At 39.1% G+C, this 13410-nt stretch overlaps 1 protein-coding gene across 8 annotated transcripts in view; it reads left to right on the plus strand.

The window, feature by feature from the left end:
• Positions 1-13410, plus strand: part of MIPOL1 (mirror-image polydactyly 1) — a 280583-nt gene that overhangs the window by 174513 nt on the left and 92660 nt on the right. The window lies entirely within an intron of this gene.

Genomic DNA, 13410 nt, shown 5'->3' on the forward strand with positions numbered 1-13410 from the left:
ACCAGCCCGGCCTGCCAGGGGCTTTCCCTGCACAAGCAGCGGAACAAGTTTGGGAACCACTGCTCTATATCCCTCTTACTCTTTGTTCTCCTTAGAGTTTTGTGTTTGCTTGATCGTTTCAGAGTCAGTGTAGGGGAAAGAACAACATGAAACCCTTGATCAAAACCTATAAGCCAGAACACAGTTACTGTAATATTGTTGGTCTGACATCCGAATGGGACAGCAGTGGAGGAATCTGCTGAACATCTTAGATATCTATTCACAAATGCAAAGGAGTATGTGGAATAAACATGAATAACTGGGAGTCTTGGTACATAAGCTAGATTATGATTTAACTGGTATCTCAGATGACTCGGTGAGATAAATCTCATGACAGGAATATTGCTATAAAAGGTTATAGCTTGTTCAGAAAGGACAGGCAGGATAAGAAGGGAGGAGGTGTTGCATTGTACATCAAAAATATATACCATTGTTTGGAGGTCCTGAAGGTGATAACAGGCAGACCAGGCAAAAGTCTCAGGATGAAATAAAAAGGGGAAAATAACAAAGGTGATATCATGGTAGGGGTTTACCACAAATCTCCAAATCATTAGGATGAAATGAATGGAGCATTTCTAGAAGAAACAACAGAAATATCCAAAACACAAGAGCTAGTGGTAATGGGGAACTTTGTAACTACCCAGACATCTCCTGGAAAAGTAATATGGCAAAACACAAAATGTCCAATAAGTTCTTAGAATGTGTTGGGGACAGCGTATTTCAGAAGAGGGAGGAAATAAACAGGTGGGCAGCCATTTTAGAATTGATTCTGACTAACTGCAAGGAATTGGTTGAAAATCTGAAGGTAGAAGGCAATTTAGGTGAAAGTGATCCTGAAATGATAGATTTTGTGATTCTAAGGAAAGAAAGGAGTAAGAACAGCTGCATTCGGACAATGCACTTTTTTAAAAAGCAACTTTTAACAAACTCAAGCAACTGGTCAGTAGCATCCCATGGGAAGAAAAATCAAAGGGAAATAGTTGTTCAGGAGAGCTGAAAGTTTCTCAGAGACAATATTGAACGCACAAAAGCAAATTATCCCAATGAGAAGGAAAGAGAAGAAGGAGAAGAAGTCGACGTCATCATCATCGCCAATGTGATTTCATCAGGAGCTCTTGAAAATATATAGCCTGAAAATTAAAAAGGAATCCTTCAGAAAACGGAAACATGGAAAAATTGTTAAAGGACGAGTGCAAAAGAAGAGCACAAGCACAAAGGGACAAAATCCAAAAGGCACAAAATGAGTTACATCTAGCAAGGGACATAAAAAGCAATAAGAAGAGGCTCTATAAATACATTAAGAGCAAGAGAGACAAGGTGGGTGAAATAATATATTTTATTGGACCAACTTCAACTGGTCAAAGAATCAAGCTTTCAAGCTTACATAGAGCTCTTCTTCAGGTCTGGGAAAGGAACTCAGAATGTCACAGCTAAATGCAAGATGGCACAGGTGGTTTAGCATAAGCAGTTAGAAAAGAGAACATTTTAGCGGAAGTAGGCAGATAACATCTCTACAGTCATAGGACAAAGGAGGGTTAGTGTGTTACAGATTGTTGTAATTGCCATAAATCCAGTGTCTTTATTGATTCCCTGATTTTTAGCGTTTAGCAGAGTTATGAATTTAAGCTTACTTGCTTGTCTTTTGAAAGCATTGTGCAGGTTTCCTTTGAGGATGAGGACTGAAAAGTCGTATGTGGAATTATCATTCTGTGAGAAGTGTCACCCAGAGGTGATACAGTGTTTTTTTGTCTTTTATCATTTTCCTATTTCAGTTCATTTGAAAGCATAGTGATGTCTGGTTTCATCTACATAGTTGTTATTGGGGCATTTAGTGCACTTGAAAAGGTACACCACCTGTACCTTACATAGGCATATGTAAGACCCATAAATCTTGAAAGGTGTGTTGGGAGGTATTGATTATCATAGCAGTGAAGATATGTCTGTAGATTTGCATCTGTTGTCTTGGCAGAGTCTGGTGCCACTTTGAGTTGGTGTGTCTTGGTCTGTATGGGGCTTATCTGTGATGATGAGCTTGGTGAGGTTTGGAGTTGTTTGAAGGCCCAAAGAGTGTGTACCAGCAGAGGCAGATTAAGCTTTTGTGGGGCCTTGGGCCAGAGCAAATGGGGGCCCCTCACCACCCCTTCCGCCTGCATTTGCCCCCCACACACACACAACACACACTCTTGCTGGGGAAATGGGGTTGGGGTGTAGGGACTTGCCCCGCTTCCCAGCAGGAGCACCAGGTGGACGGAGCATGGCAAGCCCCTGTGCCCCAACCCCAGTCCCTGGCAGGAGTATTGGGTGGGCGGAGTGGATCGTGGCACATGGGTACCCATTTTTCTAGGGGCCCCCAATTGGCCACGGCCTCTGGGCATGGGCCCTGTTGGCCCAGTGGCTAATCTGCCACTGGGTACAGGAAAAATTTATTTCAGAATGTCAGCCCCAACAAGTATGATTTGTAATTGCTTAATGATACCCTGTATGGGCTTCAGTGTAGGGGGCTCGGTAACAGCTAAGGGGGTTTTGTCACACGTTTTTATTTGTTCTGTAAGGAAGCAGGTTCTCTTGGGATATTTGGGTGGCCCATTCCATAATGCAATCTACTTCTCTAGTGGAGGGTCATTTGTTTGGTGAAGGTGGTTTTAAGTGTGTTAAACTGTGTATCCCAGACTTTCTCCTCAGAGGACATTCTTTGGTATTTGAGTGCCTGGCTACAGATAACTAATTTCTTAGTTTGTGTGGGGTGGTTACTGGATCTGTGAAAGTAAATGTGGTAATCAGTGACTTTCTTGTATATATTTGTCTGTAGGGTTCCATTGTTGAAGAGCATTTTGTGGTATATATAAAGTTGATGCTGTTGTCAGAGTGTTCTAGAGAGAGAGTTTGATGGATGGATGGTGGTGGCTGATGTTCTGGAAATCTATAATGGATTTTAGATTGTCTGTCTGAAGGATGAAAATATCAGTGTATCTGAGAGATTTCATTGCTTTTGTGATGCATTTGTCCAGAAATTCATCCTTGAGGTGGCCTATGCCAACTGGGGAGCCATTCTAATCCTCAGAGCTGTTCACATGGTTTAGACAAAATGTTTGTTGTTGAATGTAAAATTATTATGGGTGTGGATGAAATGGATGAGTTTGGCAATGTGTTTGGGGTGGATATCTGAGTGTTGTCCATTCTCTTGTAGACATGTGATGCAGACAGTGATTATGTCTTTGTGAGGGATGTTGGGGTACAGAGGGGTGACATCTGTGATGGCAAGGATGTTATTCTGAGGGAGGTTGTTAATGCTGCAGAGTTTCTGAAGAAAGTTGTTTGTTAAGGATTTCAGAGTCATTTTTTTCCCCTTAAGCAATCAATGTAATGATCAAGTGAGTGGTTTCGTCCAATGTGGGATGTCAAGTCAAATTATTCTTTTTTTCTTCTGACTAACCATGGGGGTGTGGTAGTTGTGGTGGTGTCATCTTTGGTGAAAGAATTCTTTGAGGGGGGTAAACAAAAGAACAAGAGAAAGACAAAGGAAAGTCTCCTGCTTAGTGGGGAAGGAGAGCTAAATAATAGATGATACCAAGAAGGCTGAGCTGTTTAATGCCTGGTTTGCTTCAGTCTTCACTAAAAAGGTAAATTGTGACCAGATGCTTAACACAATTTAATATTAACAACAGGGAGGAAGGAACACACTCACTTTATATTTATTTTTATTATAAATATTTGCACTGTAAAAAAACAAAAAATTATTTTTCAATTCACATCTCACAAGTACTGTAGTGCAATCTCTTTATCATGAAAGTTGAACTTACAAATGTAGAATTATGTACAAAAAATAACTGCATTGAAAAATAAAACAATGTAAAACTTTAGAGCCGACAAGTCCACTCAGTCCCATTTCAGCTAATTGCTCACACAGACAAACTTGGTTACAATTTGCAGGAGATAAAGCTGCCCGCTTCCTGTTTACAATGTCACCTGAAAGTGAGAACAGGTGTTTGCATGGCACTGTTGTAGCAGGTGTGCCAGATGTACTAAAGAGTCATATGTCCCTTCATCTTCAACCACCATTCCATAGACATGGTCTATGCTGATGATGCATTCTGCTTGATTACGAGCCAAAGCAGAGCAGACTGATGCATGTTCATTTTCATCATCTGAGTCAGATGCCACCAGCAGAAGGTCGATTTTCTTTTTTTGTGGCTCAGGTTCTGTGGTTTCTGCATCTGAGTGTTGCTCTTTTAAGACTTCTGAAAGCATGCGCCACACCTCGTCCCTCTCAGATTTTGGACGGCACTTCAGATTCTTAAACTTTGGGTTGAGTGTTGTAGCTATTTTTAGAAATCTCACATCAGTACCTTATTTGCATTTTGTCAAATCTGCTATGAAAGTGTTCTTAAAACAAACATGTGCTGGGTCATCATCCAAGACTGCTGTAACATTAAATATATGCAGAATGCAGGTAAAACTGAGCAGGAGATATATAATTCTCTTCCCTCCCGCCCAGGAGTACAGTCCCAAATTTAATTGATACATTATTTTTGTAATAAGTATCATCAGCATGGAAGCATGTCCTCTGGAATGGTGGCCGAAGCATGAAGGAGCATACAAATGTTTAGCATATCTGGCATGTAAATACCTTGCAACACCGGCTACAAAAGTGCCATGCAAACACCTTTTCTCACTTTCAGGTGACATTGTAAATAAGAAGCAGGCAGCAGTATTTCCCGTCAATGTAAACAAACTTGTTTGTCTTAGTGATTGGCAGAATAAGAAGTAGGCCTAAGTGGACTTGTAGACTCTAAAGTTTTACACTGTTTTAGTTTTGAGTGCAGTTATATAACCCCCAAAAAATCTGCATTTGTCAGTTACACTTTCACAATAAAGAGATTGCACTTCAGTACTTCTATGAGGTGAATTGAAAAATACTATTTCTTTTATCATTTTTGCAGTATATATATTTGTAATAAAAAATAATATAAAGTGAGCACTGTGCACTTAGTATTCTGTGTTGTAATTGAAATCAATATTGAAAATGTAGAAAAACATCCAAAAATATTTAATGAATTTCAATTGGTATTTTATTGTTATAAGTGTGATTAATCGCGTGAGTTAACTTCAATTAATGGGCAGCCCTGCTTCTTTGACACGGTTACTGACTTAGTGAGTCAGGGGGAAGCTATAGACGTGATGTATCTTCATTTTAGTGAGGCTTTTAACACAATCCCACATAACATTCTCATAAGCAAACTAAGAAGATGTGGTCTAGATGGGATTACTGTAAGGTATTTGTACACAACCAGTTGAAAAAACATACTCAAAGAATACTATTCAGTATTTTTATTAATGACTTGGACAATGGAATGAAGGGTATGCTTATAAAATTTGTGGATGATCCCAAGCACTTTGGAGGACAGGATTAAAATTCAAAATTACCTTGATAAATTGGAGAATTGGTCTGAAAGCTGCAAGATGAAATTCAATAAAGACAAATGTAAAATACTATGCTTAGGAAAGAAAAATTAAATGTATGAAGAGAAAATGTGGAGTAACTAGTTAGGCAGTAGTTCTTCTGAAAAGGATCTGAGGATTATAGTGGATCATACATTGAATCTGAGTCAATATTGTGATGCATTTGAGAAAAAGGCTAATATTCTGGAGTGTATTAACAGGAGTCTTATATGTAAGACATAGGAGGTAATTGTCCTTCTATATTCTGCACTGGTGAGGCCTTAGCAGGAGTATTATGTTCAGTTTTGAGTGCCACACTTCAAGAAAGATGTGGACAAACTGGAGAGAGTCCAGAGGAGATACAAAAATGATAAAATGTTTTTAAAAACCTGACCTATGAGGAAAGGTTAAAAAAAACTGGGAATGTTTAGTCCTGAGTAAAGAAGACTAAGGGAGGAAACCTGATAAGTCTTTTAATATGTTCTGGACTGTTTTAAAGAGGACAGTCGTCACTTGTTTTCCATTTCCACTGGCAGTAGGACAAGAAGAAATGGGCTCAACCTGCAGCAAGGGAAATTTAGGTTAGATATTAGGAAACATTTTCTAACTAGTAGGAAAGTTAAATACTGGAATTGGTTACCACATGAGGTCATCATCTGAGGCTTTTAAGAACAGATTAGACAAACACCGACCAGTGATTGCCAAACTATCCTTGGTTCTGCCTGAATGTGGGAGGGATGAACTAGATGACCGCTCAAGGTCCCTTCCAGCTCTACCTTTTTTTTTGATAGCTCAGCATAGCAGTATGGTAGCATTCCAACCCTCCATTCCAAGCATGCCAAAAGACTTACAGATTGTATCACAATTATCTCAATTTGCCAAACGCAGGAAAGTGGAAACATTTCTACTATGTTCCAAAAAGTGATTAATAATATAGCAGCTGTGATTAAAAAAAAAAAAGCACTTTGTTCTACTTCGAAAAGTAAAGTGATATTAGTATTGGCAAATGCTTTGATGAAGTTCTCTTCAGGTGGCAAAGCAGCCAAGCAAGTGGGCTGCAATCTTAATTTACTGCAAAGAAAGGAAGTCATGGAAAGAATTAAAAAATGATTCCCAACCGGGTCTAATGGAAGGATCTCAAGGAGACCTGTCTGAATCACCTTGGGGCATGGAGGATACATGGTGGACCCAATCGTTAACTGGTGCAGATCAGTGTAGCGTCATTGAAATAAATGTTTCTATGCTCATTCACACCATTTTAGGATGTGATCCAAAAATTGGACTGAGAGCTAGGGAGAACAACAACAACGACAAGAAGAGCACTTAAGCTCAGGAAAGGCTCAAAGGGAATTTAGGTGATATATCTGTATAATTAAATAAATTGCTAATAAAAGTACCAAGTGTAAATGTTTTTAAAAATGGAGCAAGGTAAGGACAATATCTGAAAGGGAAAATATTCTTGTGGACTGCAACTGTTACTTTAAAGGCTGGGTCAGACATAGATAGGTTTTAGAGCCAGATTTTCTAAGGTATTTAGCAAAGAGACAGACAGTTGCATAGTGGTAGCATGATCACCTGTCCCATTTTTAAAGGGACAGTCCCATTTTGGGGGACTTTTTCTTACATAGGCACCTATTACCCCCCACCCTCTGTCCCGTTTTTTCACAGTTGCTATCTGGTAACCCTACATAGTGGGATTTTCTAAAGCAGGTTATCTGCCTTATGCCAGTTGAACTTAATGGGAATTAGGTGCCTAGCTTGCTTAAGTGCTTTTGAAAATCCCATTAAGCAACTATCTGCATCTTTAAGCACCAAATATCGTTCAAAATCTGATTCCCTGCTCACTTTCTCTCTTAAAATGGTCCTCTACTCACCATAAGTGCTGACAATGAAATAAGGCTGTTGGAGAACCTCTTGCCATCAAATGCAAGGGCTACTGTGCCCTAGCATTTAAAATTGGAGTGGCCATCAAATTGGAATTGCTTCTAAAAGATCATGAAATCTGACCTGTTTGATTTCCATTGGTGTGTCAATTTGGCTTGCTTGAAGTCCAACTCCGAGCATGTTCTCAGGCTGTATTTCTATAGCTGACATTAAAGCAGAATAAATCCATGTATTTTCTTATCATTTTTATAAATGTGTATGTTGCTTATATCATTGCCTATGTGACCCTCAGGTTGTTTGATCGAGGGCTTATAAACAAGTTTGTTTTTACAAGATATGAACACACTATGTAGCTAAATAATTCTGTCATGAACGAATCACTTGCTTTTAGTCTGTTCTTCAGTGTAAACTTATTTAATAGGTTTTCTCTAACTTCCATTCTCACTCTGCATACAGTAGTTCAATCTCTTTTCTTCCAATACATAGAAAAGAAAGCCAAAGGCCTAAAGACAATTCAGCATCTCCTCTCCATACAGGTAATATCAGACTCGTAACATAAAAGATTCAGAACTTTTTATTCACTCTACTTCTTACTGAAGAAATGTTGGATTTGAAAATTAATTAGAAAGTTAGGAATTTCCTACACGTTCAAGGTGGATTCCATCCAGTCACTCTAGTTGTTCCTCTGGAATTTCTTTGCATTCCCATTCACCAAGATGCTTACCTGTACTTGCGGATTGCTCTCCAGCACCAATTTTTTCTTCCGGTTCTGCTTCTGCAATCTATACCTCCAGAACTGAGATCCTTCCTTTGGCTTCTCATTAGCCCAGTGTCTTTACAAATGCATGATAATTTTAAGAGAGAAGCAGTCAGTCTTTTAAGAAAAAGCACAACTTTGCTGACTCTACATTAGACTTCCTGAAGTCTTAGATAACTGACTGTTGTGCCACTCTTTGCATGAGATGCAGTCAGCAATGTCCAGGTTTTGTCTGTTCTGGTTTCTAGTTTTAAATCTCATCAAGAATTTTCATCTGGGAATCCAGTTCAACACAGAGGCAACCTTAGCATTTGTGGTGGGCCTGTAAAACGATTTTTTGAGATCCCTTCCACTCAAACTTTACTGATTCTTTTCCACCATGATCACATCACTATTGAAGGAACTCTTCTATTGAAGAAAAGACAATTAAAGTCAGACATCCAGAAGTTCTGTGCTCTCTACAGCATGGTTCACATCCTCAGACAATGTATCCTGTCTTCACTTACATGTATCCTGCTCAAAGTAATCCTCTGAACTTGCTTTCAGCTCTGACCTCTACAGTTGTTTTGTCTACGAGCTAGAATGAATTAGGAGACACAACTGGACAAATAGATAAATATCTCTGGATAAAATGTTCTCGTGGTGGATCCAAGGCTTCAATCCATTAAAACTAGAGACAGCCAGGAATCAGAATTTCTATTCCATGGAGAAACCTGACATTGGTGGGGGGAGGATTGTGAATCAGAACAAAAAGCCGAAATTTCCCATTACGTGAACATTTTGATTTATTTTATTTGGGACCATCAAGAAGTTTCATTTCAATAAGGTAAAAATGTAGCATTTCAATAAGAGATAGATGTCATTTTCATGAAGTCCAAATGAAATATTTTACCTTATTTCAATTTACTTTGTTTTGACTTTTAAATATATAATATGTATAAATTATATTTAATATTAAATATCATATATAAATGTACTATACAGTTTAAATTAATATTTAATAGATTATAAAGTTGAAACAAAATTAATCAAAATGATAACATTAAAATGAAATATTTTAACCTTACTGAAACAAAATGTTTTGACATAGAAATTAAAATGATTGAAATTAATGAAACAAGGAAGTCAAAAGAATGTTCTCCAAATCAACACATTCCCACAAAATGTTTCAGTTTCAACAACACTGCATTTTCTGTTTAAAATTTGTTTGACTGGTTCTGGGACTTCTGTTAAGCCTTCAATAGATGCAAGTCTGGCCAATTGTAGGCAAAATGGCTTGGAGAAAATCATTTTGCTTGGAAGCAAGGTTCCAGATCCGTGTTCTGGAGTTATGAGCTAAATGAGACGGTGCCTCATGGAAATTGTATCAGACAGGCCAATGTTAGTCTGGACAGAGAATATATCTGAAATAGCATAACTTAACCAACAAGAGGTGGTTTTTCACGTGAACTTTCAGTGACTAGGTCTGACAGGCCAGCACATAAGAGGTTAATGGGGGAACAGATAGCTCATTGGCCTGCTAAACCAAGGGTTGTGAGTTCAATCCTTGAGGGGGTCATTTAGGGATCTGGGGCAAAAATCTGTCTGGGCATTGGTCCTGCTTTGAGCAGGAGGTTGGACTAGATGACCTCCTGAGGTCCCTTCCAACTCTGATATTCTATAATTCAATATATTTCTCTAATTCTGAATAAGATTCATTTAGACCTTGTTAAAATCTCAGGTGCTGTTCTATGTTCTTTTCCTATTAAAAAGTCTGGAAGAGATTCTAGTATAGCGGTAAGGAGAGATCCATTAAACCTACCAAACCCTCTCTCAGTAAAGTCCCAGACTTTATCCCAACAGGGTTTTTATGAAGATAATTTAATCTGCTCCCTGAGGCTTCCAGCATTAGCTTTGGGGATGAATAGGAACACTGCTCAACTATATATTGGTAATCAATACCCTCAGTGAAACAGTTAAACTTCCTGTGAATCAGCTGGTTCCAGTCTGGATGCTGAATCTAATATATGCTCTTTGCATTCCTCATTTGGAGATAGTTTAAAATATTTAATCCTTAAGGTCCTGTTTTGGGTTGCATTTGTCTATGCTCACTGGTTTTTTGAGATGGCAGCCTGCATGCAACCATTCAAGGCAGGAAGGTCCTATCAGCTCAAATTGAGATACTTGGAATAGAATCATAGATTATTAGGGTTGGAAGGGACTTCAGGAGATCATCTCATCTAGTCCAAGCCCCTGCTCAAACAGGACCAATGCCCAAATGGCCCCCTCAAGGTTTGAACTCAGAACCCTGGGTTTAGCAGGCCAATGCTTAAACCACTGAGCTATCCCTCCCTGGTAGGCTTCTAGGGAGTGGTTTAAATAGAAGAGCCCTGGGCAATAGGAGGGAAGCTGATATGGATTTCTCACTGTGGGAGAAAAGGCTGGCTAAGGTCATGGACTGGTGGAAGGCTGGTGCCTAGAAGATCTCCCAGAGGAATAGGAGTTGTTTTTATGTTGCTTCATACTTGTGGATTTTGAGTATCCCAGCAGGGTTAGAACTGTAAGTGACCTAGCTGGAGGACTAAGTTTCTGCAACCTAGAAGGCAATGGAGGTGGTGCAGAGCAGGGACCAGGTGAACTGAGCACCACACAACATAGGAAGGGAGCAATCTGGTAAGGACCTGCTATAACACACACCTTTTCTACAAATATCAATCCTTTTTTTTATAAGAAACTATCTAAATTTTCCATGTGGACAAAGTTGTTCTGCACTGTTCCTTCCTTAGTGCACAAAGGCCCTCTTGATTTTCATCAGAATCAGTAGGTTATTCTTACTTCATTATGTCTTTCTTCCTACAAGACTGGGACACATCTCCACTCCTTAGACGAGAGAAGGAAAATGCAATTCTCTTTAAAGAGAACATGACCTCCATGTTTTTGTGTTTGTTTATTTATTTTGAATAAAGTAACTGAAAAAAAGCATAAAGTATGTACTGTACAATAGTTTTATGATGTGTATACTGCCATTCAGGGAGATCCTTGCCCCACAGGGATTACAGCCACTTTCCCTAGGAGTCACTGCCTTTGTTTATTCTTCCTTTATTTTTTCTTCTATGTCTTGACATTAAGAATCTTGTAGTGGACCTGCAAATTTAAATCTGCCAAGAGGAATATTCACGGTGAAGAACTTCAATCTTTTTTTTTATATTGCTCATTGTACACTACATTGAAATTGGTGATGTTAGCATAGAGGGAGGTTGCAGATTCCTATGAAATTCAAGTCTGCTTTTCACTTGTTTTTATGGCATAATCACTGTTTAAACATTTTTTGAGGCTGAAGACGACCAGAGACTCTTCCACTCTGCTCTTTGACTTCTGTAGACAAAGGTTCATTCAGTGACACTTTTGATCTTAAAATCTAAAGAACCAATTGTGATTTATTGTTTTAGAAGCACAAATCCTTGCTGTTACTTTACAATTTTCAACAATGTGTACCTTTTGTTTTAGAAGAATAATCTGTTTTCATTACTTGAGTCTATTCAGTAACTTGTTTTCTACACTTCCTTTAACTTTCTAGGAATGTTGGGCCAGATCATAGAATCATAGAGTTAGAAGGGACTGTAAAGGTCATCTAGTCTTGCTCCCTGCCAAGATGCAGGATTTCAGATAAATTCATACTGACATTTAGTAATCACTAAAAATTTGCCATTTTCTGTATTGCAGCTTTCACATTTACTACTGTTTAAATTGAGAAGTCACCACCTAGTGAACTGAACACAAGATGGAATTCTACCTACTTCTCTCCCTTAAATATCCACTAACAGTTGATTTGACTTGCTAAGCATGCCCCTCTCCAATTCCCAGTGACTCCACCATTTCCTTCCTCTCTACGCATCTAGACTATTCCAAAACTTTTAGGCCTAAAAGATGTAACAAGAACCTTAATATTTTTATCACGCCCCTTTTAACCATTAAGAATTGTTACGTGTCATTCACAGGTTACCATAACAGTCTAATGCCCAAGGCTTTCAAAAATAATTCCTAGAGTGGGTATCTAGGTTGAAACACCTGATTTTCAGATTCTGGGTGCTCAGGAAAATCTGAAAATCAGGTCCATCTAAGATATTTCAACCTGGACACTCAAAATCACTAGCCATTTTTGAAAATCTTGACCTGTATGTCTTGTATCAAAAAACTTTCAAATCTGTTTTATGTTCATGTAAATACCTCAGAGTGAAAAAGAGCACTAAAAACATTAAAAATCTGATAAAGCTAACTAGGTTAATTTATTATTTAAAGCACTTTGCACATCCTATTTTCTTTTCTCACTAACTTTCTTCTTTCCCTCTCTTTTTTTCTTTTCTTTTTGGTCCAGCTTTGAAAGGAAGATGGTGCTGTTTACTCCTCCCTCTCTCTCTTTACCCTAAACCTTCACATCATCGGTTTGGCACCTCTCAGGTCTCCTTTGTGGTCCTCCTTGAAGTGTTCCCTCCCACTTTCCTTCTTTGTACGTTTCCTCCTTTGTTCTTCCTTTCCTCAGGTTCTCGTGCTCTCTCTCTCCCCTCCTCCCCCCATCTTCCTCATCCATAGCCTACCCAAATATTGGGCCAGCCTGAACAGCCCTGAAGACCTTTCTCCCATGCTGGGAGCAGCAGCTAAGACATTGGTATTTTTTTGTTCCTCTTAGCTGAGCTATGAAGCACAAAGATCACTGCAAGTCCACACTAAGCAACTGGAAAGTGGCCGACAGTGGGCAGGATGAGAAAAACCTTCTGGTATCCACTGGACACACTGTTGCACAATATTCACACTGCAGAAATTGCAGGGGATTTGAGCAGCATAAGACAGGATGGCCAAATGTTCTTGGTTTCAGTAGTTATAATGCCTAGCTCTTATAAAGTATTTTTCATCCATAGATCTCAAGGCGTAGTAGAATTAGTCACACAGTTCCTCATTCTCAGGAAAGCAGGTTATCTGGTCAGATTATGACTATCCTGCATGCGTGCATGTGTGTGTGAGTAAAAACTATGTTGAAAGAATGTTGTTATGGTTGCAAAGTCAAGCACTCATAGATTAGGAAATGCCACAGTTAAGGTTGCCTGTTCAACCTTAGACCCCCTTGTGTCAGGCTCTGGGTTCTAGATGTTCAGAACTGGTGGTTGGAGTGGTGGTCGAAGCCAGTCAGAGTTGGGATTGGGCCAAGGACAGTGCTGAAATTGGGATCCGGGATCAGGCTGTGGGTCAGAACTCTGATCAGAGTCCATGGACAAGCCAAATAAGGATTGTAATCAAGAGTCAGGAAGCAAGTCAAA

This window comes from Gopherus flavomarginatus, chromosome 5, assembly GCF_025201925.1.
Source record: "Gopherus flavomarginatus isolate rGopFla2 chromosome 5, rGopFla2.mat.asm, whole genome shotgun sequence".
Lineage (NCBI taxonomy): Eukaryota > Metazoa > Chordata > Testudines > Testudinidae > Gopherus > Gopherus flavomarginatus.